This window comes from Arachis ipaensis, chromosome B09, assembly GCF_000816755.2.
Source record: "Arachis ipaensis cultivar K30076 chromosome B09, Araip1.1, whole genome shotgun sequence".
NCBI lineage: Eukaryota > Viridiplantae > Streptophyta > Magnoliopsida > Fabales > Fabaceae > Arachis > Arachis ipaensis.
Window position 1 is genome coordinate 47,637,826 of NC_029793.2, and position 16,522 is coordinate 47,654,347.

Below are 16,522 nucleotides of genomic sequence, written 5' to 3' on the forward strand. Positions count from 1 at the left end.
CTTGAATGCCTCTTTTTTCCAACACTTGTACTCTACATGTATTTGGAATTATCATTCACAATTGTCATCATCTAAAGTGCTCTTTAATTTGGTATATTTAATTATTAATGCTTGAGTTATGCTTCTCATGCCTATTCCTTGCATGCTTTTCCTCTCTTGCATCTATTTAATTATGAATTGCCTTCTTGCTCTTAATTGATGTCTTACCTACATGTTGTAGCTACCATGTGCTTAAGCTATTATCTTTTCTTTGGCATTCATTATCACTTGGAATTTCTTCCTTCCGGTTGTTTGGTTATCTATATTTAATAATCTTCCTCTTTCCTTCTTCCTTAGGCATGGATACCAAGAAAGGAAAAGAGAAGGCCACTGACAAGACACTAGCAAGAAGAGGAACCAAGAGAACAACGGCTAAAGCACTACCATCTACTAGTGTTAAGCCGCCAACAAAGCGGGTGAAGAGGATCATTAAGGTGGATGAATCAGAGAAAGCCTTTCCCGCACGAGACTCCACGCGGTTCACTAACCGCTATTGCGAACAGATGTTCCCCATCCTAGCTGAGAGGAACTATAACAATGAGCACCTACTCATTGTCCCAGCCCACTTTGTTGATTTTGTGGAGCCCCGTATAGAGAGGAGACAATGGAGATTTTTGAGGAGGTAGCCATGAGAGGCCAACCTATCATGGGTAGTTGAATTCTACTCCAACTTCCACTCGCCTACTCTGCAGACTGTCTACGTTCGTCAGCAGTAAGTCCCTGTCTCCGAGAGTGCCATACAGAGAGCATTGGACCTTCCACCTAGTCCAGAGGGATGTGATGCATATCAAAAGGCATCTCGCAAGCGCCAGACGTATCAATTCGGCTGGGAAAGCATCCTTGGGGTTATAGTCCAACCTGGCAGCACATGGATCTACGGGCATCATCGTTCAAAACCCAAGAGCATTTCAGCCCAGTCACTCACCCTAGAGGCTCGTGTGTGGGCACAGATTATGTCCCACTATGTCTTTCCGAGCACTCACGAGTCGACCTTCACAGCAGACATGGCTGTTCTCATCTGGTGCATCCTGACAGAGCAACCCCTCAACCTACCCCAACACATTTGGCAAGCAATGAGACATGTACAGATTACGGGTAACCTGCCTTTCCCCGCCTTATTTTCAGATTTAGTCTCAGCTGCAGGTGTGTCCTATCGGGCAGGCGACATGAAGGTCATGATCCCTAGAGCCGACCAGTATGTCCCAATTGGGAAGTACATCAGGCCGTCAATTCCCTCTGTGAGCCGGTCTGCAGGTCCATCTTTGGATACTCCTCCTTCTTCCACTCCACCATCATCCACACCATAAGCACCATCCACCCATCAGATGCTCCTTCTGATTCTTGAGAGGTTCGACTGGCAAGACCGGTGAATGGAGCAAATGGAGTCCCGATACAACTATTTGAAGGACCTCATAGTTGGTACACACCCACCTCCAGAACTAAAGGACACCCCGGACTCCCCTTCATCAAGTAGCACAGGGAGCCATGGATAACCAGACAGCGGATGCGATGCTTCCTGCCCTACCTTGCTCCTTACTGATGGCACGGAGGACCGTGCCAAGCCTTAAGTGTGGGGAGGTCAGTCTTAACACCAACATTTGACTTTTTTTTTTGTTAGATAGGATAGATTGCATAATAATAATTGTTTGCATGTATATTTTGCTTGGTTAAAATAATAAGTTTCCTTTCAAGACCCTTTTTATAGTATTTCACTAATTTAAATTGAAGAAAATTTATGTTAAACTTGTCTGAGAATTGTAATTTGGAACATAGGTTATAGCTAAGAACACACAACTTGTGAGATTTGAACTTAATTACATGGTTACATTATTTAACTATAATATTTTATTCTTTTGTGTTTTCTTTCCTATGATTACAATCTATATTTTTTTCCATTCTATATGTCTATTGTTTAGTATATTTGCATGCATACATATGATTGAGGCCATCATTTGTTATTACCTCACTTATTCCAAATAGCTTACCCTTTCAATCAACCTTGTTTGCCACTTTGAGCCTTTTAATCCCCATTTATTCTGTATTTTACCACATCACTAGCCTTAAGCGGAAAAACAAATTAATTACCCCTAATTGAACCTTTGGTTAGCTTAAGATAGAGATTGTGTATCAATTAAGTATGGGGAACCGTGGGAACTTGGGTTGATAAAAGTGTACAGTGTTTCATTGACAAAATTTTGGGAATTTGGGTACCTACTCATGTGAGACCAAAAAAATTAAAATACCATGTGCATTGATATGTTATGTTCACTTTTACCTCAAAAAAAAAATTCAAAAAAATAAATAAATAAATAAATAAGGGGACAAAATTACCCCAATGCTAAGTTTAATAAAAGATCAATGCATATGTGATACAATTAAAGAAAATATGGTACCTGAGTATGTGAAATATACAAAAGTGAGAATTATGGGGAGCTAGGAATGATTTTAGAGTTACATAGAGTGTGTGTGTGTTAGGTGAGAGATTAGGTCAATCAAAGATTCATATTTTAGCTCACTTGGCCAAACATATATCCTTACCCTTACCTTATCCCCATTACAACCTTGAAAAGACCTCATGATGTTTGCATTGGTATACTAAATATTTGTTGATTGGTTAGATGAAGAACAAAGTTTTAGAAAGCATGACTAGAGAAGAGTAGAGTGATTAACCCTAGACACTTGAGAGAAGTAGAGTGCATATACACTACTAGTGAGGGTTCAATGCTTGATTCTATGTTCCCTACTTTCGTGAGCTACCTTCTTACAAATTTACTTGTCTTTTATTGTATGGTTTAAATTAGTGGAATCTGATTTATGTTTGTCTTAAGGAACTTATTTAACTTTAAGCAAGTAGACAGAAACATCTTAGCATATAGTTGCATTCATAGGTTGCATCTCATGAGTCTTACTTTCCCCCATTCATTCCTTTTGTCTCCTTGAGCTTAGCATGAGGACATGCTAAGGTTTAAGTGTGGGGAGATTGATAAACCACTATTTTATGGTTTATCTCGTGCTTAATTGAGTGGTTTTATCAAGTCTTTGTACACTTATTTATACAATTTGCATGATTTTACAATTCCTTCCCAAATTTGTTCTATGGTTGAAAACTTGCTTCCTAAGCCTTTAAATTGTGTATTTTAAATTTCCTTTTATACCATTCGATGCCATGATCTGTGCGTTAAGTGTTTTCAGGCTTTATAGGGCAGGAATGACTTAGAGGATGGAGAGGAAGCTTGCAAAAAGGGAAGGAGCACAAGAAATAAAGAAGACAACTAGCGAGAAGTGATGCGCACGCATGGCTCACGCGTGCATGACACGTACGCGTGACACGCGAAGATGACTAGCGACGCGTACGCGTGGCATGTGCTACCTGCAGAAATCCCAGAAAATGCTGGGGGCGATTTTGGGATGAATTTGGACCCAGTTTTCGGTCCAGAAACACAGACTAGAGCCAGGGGACAAGCAGATACTCAACACACATTCTCATTCACATAGTTTTTAGTTTTAGTTTGGAATCTTAGAGAGAAATCACTCTTCCTCTAGGTTTTCTCCACATTCATAGTTTTAGAGTTTATGCTTTTGATTTGGATATTGAGAAGAGTCACTACCTCCGTTAAAGTTTCATTATTCTAGTTTGCTTTTCTATTCCTTTACTCTTTTGATTACTTATTAACCCTGTTCAGATACGTATGTTTATGATTTTGGGATTAATTAATGCAAAGAATTACTTTTACTTGTAATTAATTTTCAATTATTACTTTATTCAATTTATCATATCTTCTTCTTATTCCCTTGTTATGCTTGTGAACGTTGTATTCATGTCAATGGAGTAGACTCCCAACTTGACTTGGGGGTTGATTAAAAGGATACCCTTGAGTTGGAATACTCAAGTGTCAATCTTAATTGGAAGTTGTTGGCTAACTCTCTAGTCATTAATGCTAATCCTTCCAATGGGAGAGGATTAAGACTTGTGAATAAGAGTGGTGCACAAAATTATGATTACACTTTCCACAACTCCGCACAACAAACCAGCAAGTGCACTGGGTCGTCCAAATAATTCCTTATGTGAGTAAGGGTCGATCCCACGGAGATTGTCGGCTTGAAGCAAGCTATGATTATCTTGTAATTCTTAGTCAAGAGATTTAAATGATATAATTGATTTTGTTTATGAAAAATAAATAACATGAAATAAATGATACTTGTGATTCGGTAATGAGGAATAGGTTGAGGTTCCGGAGATGCTCTGTCGTCTGAATCTCTGCTTTCCTACTGTCTTCTTCTCCAAACACACATGGCTTCCTTCAATGGCAAGCTGTATGATCCTCTCGGATGAAAAATACCAGGTATGATCTCTGCACGGCTAATCAACTGTCGGATTTCTCATCTTGGATGACAAATACCAGGTACAGCTACCGCACGGCTAATCATCTGTCGGTTCTGACTAGCGTCAGAATAGGATCTCTCTATCCTTTTGCACACTGTTACTGCACACAACATTCGTGAGTTTGAAGCTCGTCACGGTCATTCCTTCCCAGATCTTACTTAGAATACCACAGACAAGGTTTAGACTTTCCAGATACCAAGAATGCTGCCAATTAGTTCTAGCCTCTACCACGAAGGTTCTAATCTCACAGACTCGGTCCGTGGATCAGAGACCCAAGAGATACGCACTCAAGCTGTCGCCCAATGACTACGTTGAGCTCAGATAGAACCGGAGTGGTTGTCAGGCACGCGTTCATAGAATTAAGAATAATGATTTGTGTCACGGATCATCAGATTCTCTATATTGAAGTACGAATGAGTATCTTAGAATAGAATCAAGCGTGATTGAATAGAAAACAGTAGTGATTGCATTAATCGATTGAAACACAGCAGAGCTCCTCACCCCCACCTATGGGGTTTAGAGACTCATGCCGTAGAAGATACAATATGAAGTGTAAAAATGTCACGAGTTACTAAAGTGAATCTCTAAATTTAGTTTTTATACTAACTAGTAACTTAGGTTTACAGAAAATGAGTAACTAAGTGCAGATAGTGCAGAAATCCACTTCCAGGACCCACTTGGTGAGTGTCTGGGCTAAGCTTTCAAGCTTTCACATGCATATGCCTAAAGTTGGAGTTAAACACCACCCTGGGTGCCAAAATGGGTGTTTAACGCCAAGAAAGCCCAAGATGTAGGTACAAAAATTCCACTTCGAGTGCAGGAGGGTCAGAATCCGACAGCATCTGTAGTCCTTTATCAACCTCTGAATCAGATTTTTGCTCAGGTTCCTCAATTTCAGCCAGAAAATACCTGAAATTATAGAAAAATACACAAACTCATAGTAAAGTCCAGAAATGTGATTTTTGCATAAAAACTAATAAAAATATAATAAAAAGTAACTAAAACATACTAAAAACTATATAAAAATAATGCCAAAAAGGGTATAAATTATCTGCTCATCACAATACCAAACTTAAATTGTTGCTTGTCCCCAAGCAACCAAAAACAAAGTAGGATAAAAAGAAGTGAATATACAATAAGTTTCAAAAATATCAATGAAGATGAGTTTCAATTAGATGAGCAGGACTAGTAGCTTTTTGCTTCTGAACAGTTTTGGCATCTCACTTTATCCTTTGAAGTTTAGAATGATTGGCATCCACAGGAACTTAGAATTCAGATAGTGTTATTAATCACCTAGTTTAGTATGTTGATTCTTGAACACAGCTACTTTATGAGTCTTGGCCGTGACCCTAAGCATTTTGTTTTCCAGTGTTATCACCGGATACATAAATGCCACAGACATATAACTGGGTGAACCTTTTCAGATTGTGACTCAACTTTGCTAGAGTCCCCAGTTAGAGGTGCCTAGAGTTCTTAGGCACACTCTTTTTGCTTTGGACCACGACTTTAATCGCCCAGTCTCAAGCTTTTCACTTGACACCTTCAAGCCACAAGCACATGGTTAGGGACAGCTTGGTTTAGCCGTTTAGGCCAGGATTTTACTCCTTTGGGCCCTCCTATCCATTAATGCTCAAAGCCTTGGATCCTTTTTACCCTTGTCTTTTGGTTTAAAGGGTTATTGGCTTTTTCTTTCTTTTTCTTTTTTTTTTCTCTTTTTTTTCGCAAGCTTTTTATTTTTCACTGCTTTTTCTTGCTTCACAAATCAATTTTATGATTTTTCTGATTATCAATAACATGTCTCCTTTTTCATTATTCTTTCAAGAGCCAACAATTTTAACATTCATAAACTTCACTATAAAAAATATGCACTGTTCAAGCATTCATTCAGAAAACAAAAAGTATTGCCACTACATCAAAATAATTAAACTATTTTCAAGATAAAATTCAAAATTCATGTACTTCATGTTCTTTTGTAAATAAAAACATTTTTCATTTAAGAAAGGTGAAAGATTCATGGACATTCATAGCTTTAAGACACAGACACTAGACACTAATGATCATGTAATTAAGACACAAACATAGACAAAACATAAATCATAGAAACGAAAACAGAAAAGAAAATAAAGAAGGAGATCAAAGAATGGGTCCACCTTAGTGAGGGCGGCTAGTTCTTCCTCTTGAAGATCCTATGGAGTGCTTGAGCTCCATAATATCTCTTCCTTGCCTTTGTTTCTCCTCTCTCATGGCCTTTTGGTCCTCTCTGATTTCATGGAGGATAATGGAGTGCTCTTGTTTGAGGTCCATGAGTGGGCTCTCTTGTTTGCTCCATCCTCTTTCTAGTGATGGGCTTTTGAGATGAATCTCTCCATCTCCCATAACTCGGAGTTGGAAGCAACTGCCTTTCCTTTCCTCTTTCTAGAGGTTTCTCCAGCCTTAGGTGCCATTAGTGGTTATGGAAAGCAAAAAGCTGAGCATTTCCACATCAAAATTAAAAGGTTTTCTCGTCCTCGAGCAATATAAGATAGAAGGGAGTAGAAGAAGAATGATGCAATTAATTTTCAAAACTTATGAATGTATACAAGAAAAATTAAAAAGAGTTGAAAAGAATTTCAAAAGATATGTAAGTTTTGAAAACGTTTTGGAAGGAATTGAAAAGAATAAAAAAAGAGAATTAAAAAGACTTGGAAAGATTATTAATTTTTGAAAATAGAAATTGAAAGATGAATGTTTAAAATATGTTTGATGCAAAAAATTATGAATTAAAATATGAAAATTGAAAAAAAATTGAATTGGAAACAAAATTACCTCCCTTGTGTCATCCTGGCATTAAACGCCCAGAATGCTATCCATTCTGGTGTTTAACGCCCACTGGACTGCCTATTTGGGCGTTTAACACCCAGCCAGATACCCTGACTGGTGTTAAACGCCAGGATTCCTTCTTTACTGGGTGTTTTTCTGAACGCCCAGAATACTGCCATTTCTGGCGTTAAACGCCCAGAATGCTGCCTATTCTGTTGTTTAACGCCCAGAATGATACCTTTACTGGCGTTAAACCCCCAGAATGATAGCCATTCTGGCATTTAATACCCAAAATGCCTCTTTACTCCCGTTTTAATGCCAGTGAGCCCTTTTTCTCTGTGATTCCTCTGCTTTATGTTCTGAACCTTCATTTCTCTGACTTATTCTCTGAAATGCTTTAGCTAACATGAATAACAAAATTAAATAGACTTATAATTGTTATAAACATATAATTTTTTTATAATGGCTGGGTTGCCTCCCAACAAGCGCTTCTTTATTGTCTTTAGCTGGACTTTTTACTGAGCTTTTAATTTAGTCTCAGTTTTGAGCACTCTTGCTCAACATTGCCTTCAAGATAATATTTGACTATCTGTCCATTAACAATGAACTTTTTCTCTGAGTCAATATCCTAAAGCTCTGCATATCCATATGGTGACACACTTGTAATCACATATGGTCCCTTCCACCGGGATTTCAATTTCCCAGGGAACAATCTGAGCCTAGAGTTAAACAGCAGAACCTTCTGTCCTGGCTCAAAGACTCTAGATGACAGCTTTCTGTCATGCCACCTTTTTGCTTTCTCCTTGTAAATTTTAGCATTTTTGAAAGCATTGAGTTTGAACTCCTCCAGCTCATTCAACTGGAGTAATCTTTTCTCTCCGGCTACCTTAGCATCAAGGTTTATGAACCTGGTTGCCCAGTAGGCCTTGTGTTTCAGTTCCACTGGCAGATGACAGGCTTTTCCATACACAAGCTGGTATGGAGAGGTCCCTATAAGATTCTTGAATGCGGTTCTGTATGCCCACAAAGCATCATCCAGACTTCTTGCCTAATCCCTTCTACGGGTACTTACAGTCCGTTCCAGGATTCGTTTTAGTTCTCTATTTGAGAATTTAGCCTGCCCATTTGTCTGTAGATGATATGGAGTGGTCACTTTATTGTTAATTCCATATCGGACCAGAACAGAGTCAAGCTATTTATTGCAGAAATGAGTGCCTCCATCACTGATCAGCATCCTAGGGATACCGAACCTGTTGAAGATATGCTTCTGGAGGAACTTCATCACTGTCTTAGTATCATTAGTGGGTGTTGCAATTGCCTCTACCCATTTAGATACATAGTCTACTGCCACCAGAATATAAGTGTTTGAGTATGATGGTGGGAAAGGCCCATGAAGTCAATACCCCATACATCAAACAACTCAATCTCTAAGATCCCTTGCTGAGGTATGGTATAACCGTGAGACAGATTACCAGCTCTCTGGCAATTGCCACAGTTACGTACAAACTCTCGGGAGTCTTTATAGAGAGTAGGCCATTAGAAGCCACATTGGAGAATCTTTGTGGCTGTTCGCTCACCTCCAAAATGTCCTCCATATTGTGATCCATGGCAATGCCATAGGATCTTCTATGCCCCTTCTCTAGGCACACATCTATGGATTACTCCGTCTGCACACCTCTTAAAGAGATATGGTTCATCCCACAAGTAGTACTTTGCATCAGAAATCAATTTTTTCGTTTGCTGCTTACTGTACTCTTTGGGTATGAATCTTACAACTTTATAATTTGTAATGTCTGCAAACCACTGTACTTCCTGAATGGCAAAGAGTTGCTCATCCGGAAAGGTTTCAAAGATCTCAGTAAGAGAGAGGGACGCTCCTGCTACTGGTTCTATCCGGGACAGGTGATCAGCTACTTGGTTTTCTGTCCCTTTTCTGTCTCTTATTTCTATATCAAACTCTTGCAGAAGCAACACCCATCTTATGAGTCTGGGTTTTGAATCCTGCTTTGTGAGGAGATATTTTAGAGCAGCATGGTCAGTGTACACAATCACTTTTGATCCTACTAAATAAGATCTAAACTTGTCAATGGCATAAACCACTGCAAACAACTCCTTTTCTGTGGTTGTGTAATTCTTCTACGTGTCATTTAAAACACGGCTAGCATAATAAATGACATGCAGAAGCTTGTCATGCCTCTGTCCTAATACTGCACTAATGGCATGGTTACTGGCATCACACATTAGTTCAAATGGTAATGTCCAATCTGGTGCAAAAATGACTGGTGCTGTGATCAGCTTAGCTTTCAGAGTCTCAAACACCTGCAGACACTCTGTGTCAAAGATAAATGGCATGTCAACAGCTAGCAGATTGCTCAGAGGTTTTGAAATTTTTGAAAAATCCTTTAGAAACCTCCTATAGAATCCTGCATGTCCCAGAAAGCTTCTGATTGTCTTAACATTGGCAGGTGGTGGTAATTTTTCAATTACCTCTACCTTAGCTTGATCCAACTCTATTCCCTTGTTTGAAATTTTGTGCCCAAGGACAATTCCTTCAGTCACCATGAAGTGACATTTCTCCCAGTTTAAAACCAGGTTAGTCTCTTGGCACCTTTTCAGAACAAGTGCTAGATGGTCAAGACAAGAGCTGAATGAGTCTCCAAATACTGAGAAGTAATCCATGAAGACTTCCAGAAATTTCTCTACCATATCAAAAAAGATAGAGAGCATGCACCTCTGAAAGGTTGCAGGTGCATTACACAGACCGAATGGCATCCTTCTGTAGGCAAATACTCTAGAAGGACATGTGAATGCTGTTTTCTCTTGGTCCTGAGGATCTACTACAATTTGGTTGTAACCTGAATAGCCATCTAAAAAGCAGTAGTATTCATGACCTGCTAGTCTTTCTAGCATATGGTCTATGAATGGTAAAGGAAAATGATCCTTTCTGGTGGCTGTATTGAGTCTTCTGTAGTCAATACACATATGCCACCTTGTAACTGTTCTTGTAGGAACCAGTTCATTTTTTTCATTATGAACCACTGTCATGCCTCCCTTCTTAGGGACAACTTGAACAAGGCTCACCTAGGGGCTATCAGGAATAGGATAAATAATCCCAGCCTCTAGTAACTTAGTGACCTCTTTTTGCACCACCTCCTCCATGGTTGGATTCAGCCGCCTCTGTGGTTGAACCACTGGCTTAGCATCATCCTCCAATAGGATCTTGTGCATGCATCTGGCTGGGCTAATTCCCTTAAGATCACTTATGGAATACCTAAGAGCTGTCTCGTGTGTCCTTAGCACCTGAATTAGTGCTTTCTCTTCCTGTGGCTCTAAAGCAGAGCTTAAGATCACTGGAAAAGTGTCATCTTCTCTGAGAAATGAATATTTCAGGGATGGTGGTAGTGGTTTGAGCTCGGGTTTGGGAGGCTTCTTCTCTTCCTGAGGAGTTTTCAGAGGTTCTTCTGTTTTCTCTGGTTCCTCCAGATCAGGCTGAACATCTTTAAAAATGTCCTCTAGCTCTGATTCGAGACTCTCAGTCATATTGATCTCTTCCACCAGGGAGTCAATAATATTAGTGCTCATGCAGTCTTTTGATGTGTCTGGATGCTGCATAGCTTTGACAGCATTCAACTTAAACTCATCCTCATTGACTTTCAGGGTTATCTTCCCTTTTTGGACGTCAATGAGGGTTCGTCCAGTTGCTAGGAAAGGTCTTCCTAGAATGAGAGTTGCACTCTTGTGCTCCTCCATTTCCAGCACTACAAAGTCATTGGGAAAGGCAAATGGCCCAACCTTGACAATCATGTCCTCAATTACGCCTGATGGAATCTTAATGGAGACATCAGCAAGTTGGAGGCATATCCGGGTTGGTTTAACCTCATTAGTCAAACCAAGATTTTTGATAGTGGATACAGGTATTAGGTTGATACTTTTCCCAAGATCACATAGAGCTGTCTTGGTACAAGCACCCTCTAATGTGCATGGTATCATAAAGCTTCTGGGATCTTTAAGGTTCTCTGGTAAGCTTTTCAGAATGACTGCACTGCATTCTTCAGTGAGGAAAATTTTTTCAGTTTCTTTCAAATCCTTTTTATGACTTAAGATCTCTTTCATGAACTTAGCATAAGAGGGTATTTGCTCAAGTGCCTCTGCAAACGAAATTTTTATTTCAAGAGTCCTGAGATAGTCTGCAAAGCGGGAAAATTATTTATCCTATTCTGCTTGGCGGAGTTTCTGAGGATAAGGCATCTTGGCCTTATATTCTTCAACCTTAGTTGCTGCACGTTTATTTCCTACAGAAGTGGTTGGAGAGGCCTTCCTAAGGTGGTTGTTATCAGCACCTGTAGGTGTCTGATCCCCCATTGGCGTTTGAACGCCAGAATTGGGTACTTTTTGGGCGTTTAACGCCGGAGTGCCACCCTTTTCTGGCGTTTGAACGCCAGAATCATTCCTCTCTGGGCTCTTATTGTCCTTAGAGGGATTTTGGGCAGTGGTTTGGTCATCCTCCGTTAGATGTTCCTTTCTTGGCTTCCTGCTGCTTTGAGTTGAGACATTCAATGTCTTTCCACTCCTTAAATGAACAGCTTGGCATTCTTATATTATCTATTTAGATAACTGCTGTCTTGTCTCATTCAATTGTTTTTTCATATTCTGGTTAGCATCTTTGGTTTCTTGTAGAATCTCTTTAAATTTTGCTAACTGTTTTGTTATAGAAAATAGTTACTGATTGAGTTCAGCAATTTGTTCTGGAGGACTAAGTTCAGTGGATGCTGCCTCAGCCTCTTCTTTCATGGAGGTCTCACCACTTGAGTACAAGTGCTGATTTCTGGCAACTGTATCAATGAGCTCTTAAGCCTCTTTAATTGTCTTTCTCATATGTATAGATCCACCAGCTGAGTGGTCTAGAGACATCTGGGCCTTTTCTGTAAGCCCATAGTAGAAGATGTCTAACTGCATCCATTCTGAAAATATTTCAGAGGAGCATTTTCTTAGCATCTCTCTGTACATCTCCTAGGAATTATAATGAGATTTATTATCCTCTTGTTTAAAGCCTTGGATGTCCAGCCTTAGCTGTGTCATCCTTTTTGGAGGGAAATATTGATTCAGGAATTTGTCTGATAACTGTTTCCATGTTCTTATGCTTGCTGTGGGTTGGTTATTTAACCACCTCTTAGCTTGATCTTTTACAGAAAATGGAAATAGTAAAAATCTGTAGATATCATGATCTACTTCCTTCTCACATACTGTGTCAGCAATTTGTAAGAACTGTGCCAGAAACTCAGTAGGTTCTTCCTGTAGAAGACCGGAATACTAGCAATTTTGCTGCACCATGATAATAAGCTGAGGGTTTAGCTCAAAACTGCTGGCTTTGATGGGGAGTATACAGATACTACTCCCATATGAGGCAGTAGTGGGGTTAGTATATGACCCCAGAGTCCTTCTAGACTGTTCATTTCCACTTAGGTCCATGATGGAGAAAGGGAGATGATGTGGATTGTGAATAAAAATTTTATTCTCCCCCCTTTTTTTTTTAATTTAACGAAATTAAAAATAAAGTAAATAAATAAAATGATGCAAGTTTCGAAAATAAATAAAAAAAAGAAAAATAAATAAACAAAATTAGAAAACTAAATTAATTAATTAATTAAAAAGATTTAAAAATTTTTGGGTGAGGATTTTCGAAAAATGAAGAGAGAGAAAGTGGTTAGGAAATTTTGAAAAAGATATGTCTTAAAATTAAAGATACTTATAAGAAAATAAATAAGAGAAAAGATTTGAAAAAGATTTGATTTTAGGATTTGAGATTAGAAAAGATAAGATAAGTTAGGTAAGAGAAGTAAGGAATTTAAGAGAAGATAGGTTTTTAAATTAAAAAGTTTTGAATTTTAAATTTTGAAAAAGTCAACAATATAAGATAAAGATTTGAAAAAGATTTAAATTTTGAAATTTGAATTTTGAATTTTTGAATTTAATTGAAATTTGAAATTTGAATTTGAAATAAGATAAGATAAGATTTTGAAAAAGATATGATTTTTGAAAAAGATTTGAATTTTGAAATTTAAAACTAAGATAAGATAAGATAAAAAATTTACAATAAAAATCTGAATTTTTAAATGTAATTTTTGAAAATTCAATTAAAATAAAGAGAAAAGATATTTTTGAATTTAATGAGGAGAGAGAAAAACAAGTAAAAGACACCAAACTTAAAATTTTTAAGATTAAAACAGAAAGAAAAACAAGAACACTTTGAATGTCAAGATGAACACCAAGAACACTTTGAAGATCAAGATGAACACCAAGAATAAATTTTGGAAATTTTTTAAGAAAATAAGAAAACAAAGGACACCAAACTAAAAAATTTTTATACTTTGGACACTAATAATTCGAAAATGCACAAGAAAAACAAGGAAAGACACAACAAGAAAAACTAAAGATCAAACAAGGAAAATAAACAAGAACAACTTGAAGATCAATGAAGAACACAATGCATATATTTTCGAAAATTAAAGAAAAATTAAAACATGCAATTGACACCAAACTTAAAGCATGAAACTAAACTCAAACAGAAAACTCAAAGGAAAATTAAAGATTAATTAAAGAAAAATAAGATATTTTTTTGAAAAGAAAATAAAAGACTCAAATTTAGTGACTCTAAACCAAAAAGATAAATTTTTCCTAATCTAAGCAACAAAATAAATCGTCAGTTGTCCAAACTCGAATAATCCCCGGCAATGGCGCCAAAAACTTGGTGCACGAAATTGTGATTATACTTTCCACAACTCCGCACAACTAACCAGCAAGTGCACTGGGTCGTCCATGTAATACCTTACGTGAGTAAGGGTCGATCCCACGGAGATTGTCGGCTTGAAGCAAGGTATGGTTATCTTATAATTCTTAGTCAGGAGATTTAAATGATATAATTGATTTTGTTTATGAAAAATAAATAACATGAAATAAATGATACTTGTGATTCAGTAATGAGGAACAGGTTGAGGTTCCATAGATGCTCTGTCGTCTGAATCTCTGCTTTCCTACTGTCTTCTTCTCCAAACACGCATGGCTTCCTTCAATGGCAAGCAGTATGATCCTCTCAGATGAAAAATACCAGGTACAATCTCTGCACGGCTAATCAACTGTCGGATTTCTCATCTCGGATGACAAATACCAGGTACAGCTACCGCACGGCTAATCATCTATCGATTCTCACTAGCATTGGAATAAGATTTCTTTATCCTTTTGCACACTATCACTGCGCCCAACATTCGTGAGTTTGAAGCTCGTCACAGTCATCCCTTCCCAGATCCTACTCGGAATACCACAGACAAGGTTTAGACTTTTCGGATCCTAGGAATGCTGCCAATTGGTTCTAGCCTCTACCACGAAGGTTCTAATCTCACAGACTCGGTCCGTGGATCAGAGACCCAAGAGATACACACTTAAGCTGTCGCCCAATGACTACGTTGAGCTCAGATAGAATGGGAGTGGTTGTCAGGCACGCGTTCATAGAATTGAGAATAATGATGAGTGTCACAGATCATGAGATTCTCTATATTGAAGTACGAATGAGTATCTTAGAATAGAATCAAGCGTGATTGAATAGAAAACAGTAGTGATTGCATTAATCGATTGAAACACAGCAGAACTCCTCACCCCACCTATGGGGTTTAGAGATTCATGCCATCGAAGATACAATATGAAGTGTAAAAATGTCATGAGTTACTAAAATGAATCTCTAAATTTAGTTTTTATACTAACTAGTAACTTAGGTTTACAGAAAATGAGTAACTAAGTGCAGATAGTGCAGAAATCCACTTATGGGACCCACTTGGTGAGTGTCTGGGCTGAGCTTTCAAGCTTTCATGTGCATATGCCTAAAGTTGGAGTTAAACGCCACCTTGGGTGCCAAAATGGGCGTTTAACGCTAAGAATTATGCCAGTTATGGCGTTTTACGCCAAAAAGTTTTTGGCTGGCTTTTAACGCCAGTTTGAGCCATCAAATATCGAACAAAGTATAAACTATTATATATTGCTGGAAAGTCCAAGATGTCTACTTTTCAACGCAATTGAGAGCGCACCAATTGGGCTTCTGTAGCTCTAGAAAATCCACTTTGAGTGCATGAGGGTCAGAATCCAACAGCATCTGCAGTCCTTTCTCAGCCTCTGAATCAGATTTTTGCTCAGGTCCCTCAATTTCAGCCAGAAAATACCTGAAATTACAGAAAAACACACAAACATAGTAAAGTCCAGAAATGTGATTTTTGCATAAAACTAATAAAAATATAATAAAAAGTAACTAAAATATACTAAAAACTACCTAAAAACAATGCCAAAAATGGTATAAATTATCCACTCATCAAAGAGTTAGCTCAATCACTTGACTTTCCTTTATTTAGTAAGGGTTAAGTAAGTGAAAACAACAACCTCTTGCTATTGCACTTGGGAGAATCCAACAAGGATAGAACTTCCAATTAATCTTCCCCCGGTCAAGGCTTTTTATTTGATTATATAAATTCTCTTGCTAGTTTTCATTACTTTAATTTACAATCATTTATTTTTCTGTCCTCCAACCCTCAAAATTCCTCGGAAAAATTCCTAACTAATACAATAGCACTCGGAAAAATTCCATGCCTGACCCTTTGATTGGAGCTTTAGACTAAAGAGCATAAGATTCCTGGAATTCATATTAAAAATTTTGGAATCCTTATTTTTCTTTTTTTTAAAATGATTTTCGAAAAAAATTAAAAGAAAATACAAAAAAAAATTAGAAAATCATAAAAATAAAAAATATTTTGTGTTTCTTGTTTGAGTCTTGAGTCAGATTTTAAGTCTGGTGTCAATTGCATGTTCATCTTGCATTTTTCGAAAAATTCATGCATTCATGGTGTTCTTCATGATCTTCAAGTTGTTCTTGGTAAGTCTTCTTGTTTGATCTTGATGTTTTCTTGTTTTGCATCTTTTCTTGTTTTGCATGTGCATTTTTGCATTCATAGTGTCTGAACATGAAAGATTTCTAAGTTTGGTGTCTTGCATGTTTTCTTTGCATTAAAAATTTTCAAAAAATATGTTCTTGATGTTCATCTTGACATTCAAAGTGTTCTTGGTGTTCATCTTGACATTCATAGTGTTCTTGCATTCATCACATACTTTGATCCAAAATTCTCATGCATTGCATCATTTTTCATGTTTCCCTCTCTCATCATTAAAAATTCAAAAATCAAAAAAATATCTTTCCCTTTTTTCTCTCATAAATTCGAAAATTTGAGTTGACTCTTTCAAAAATTTTTTAAAATCTAGTTGTTT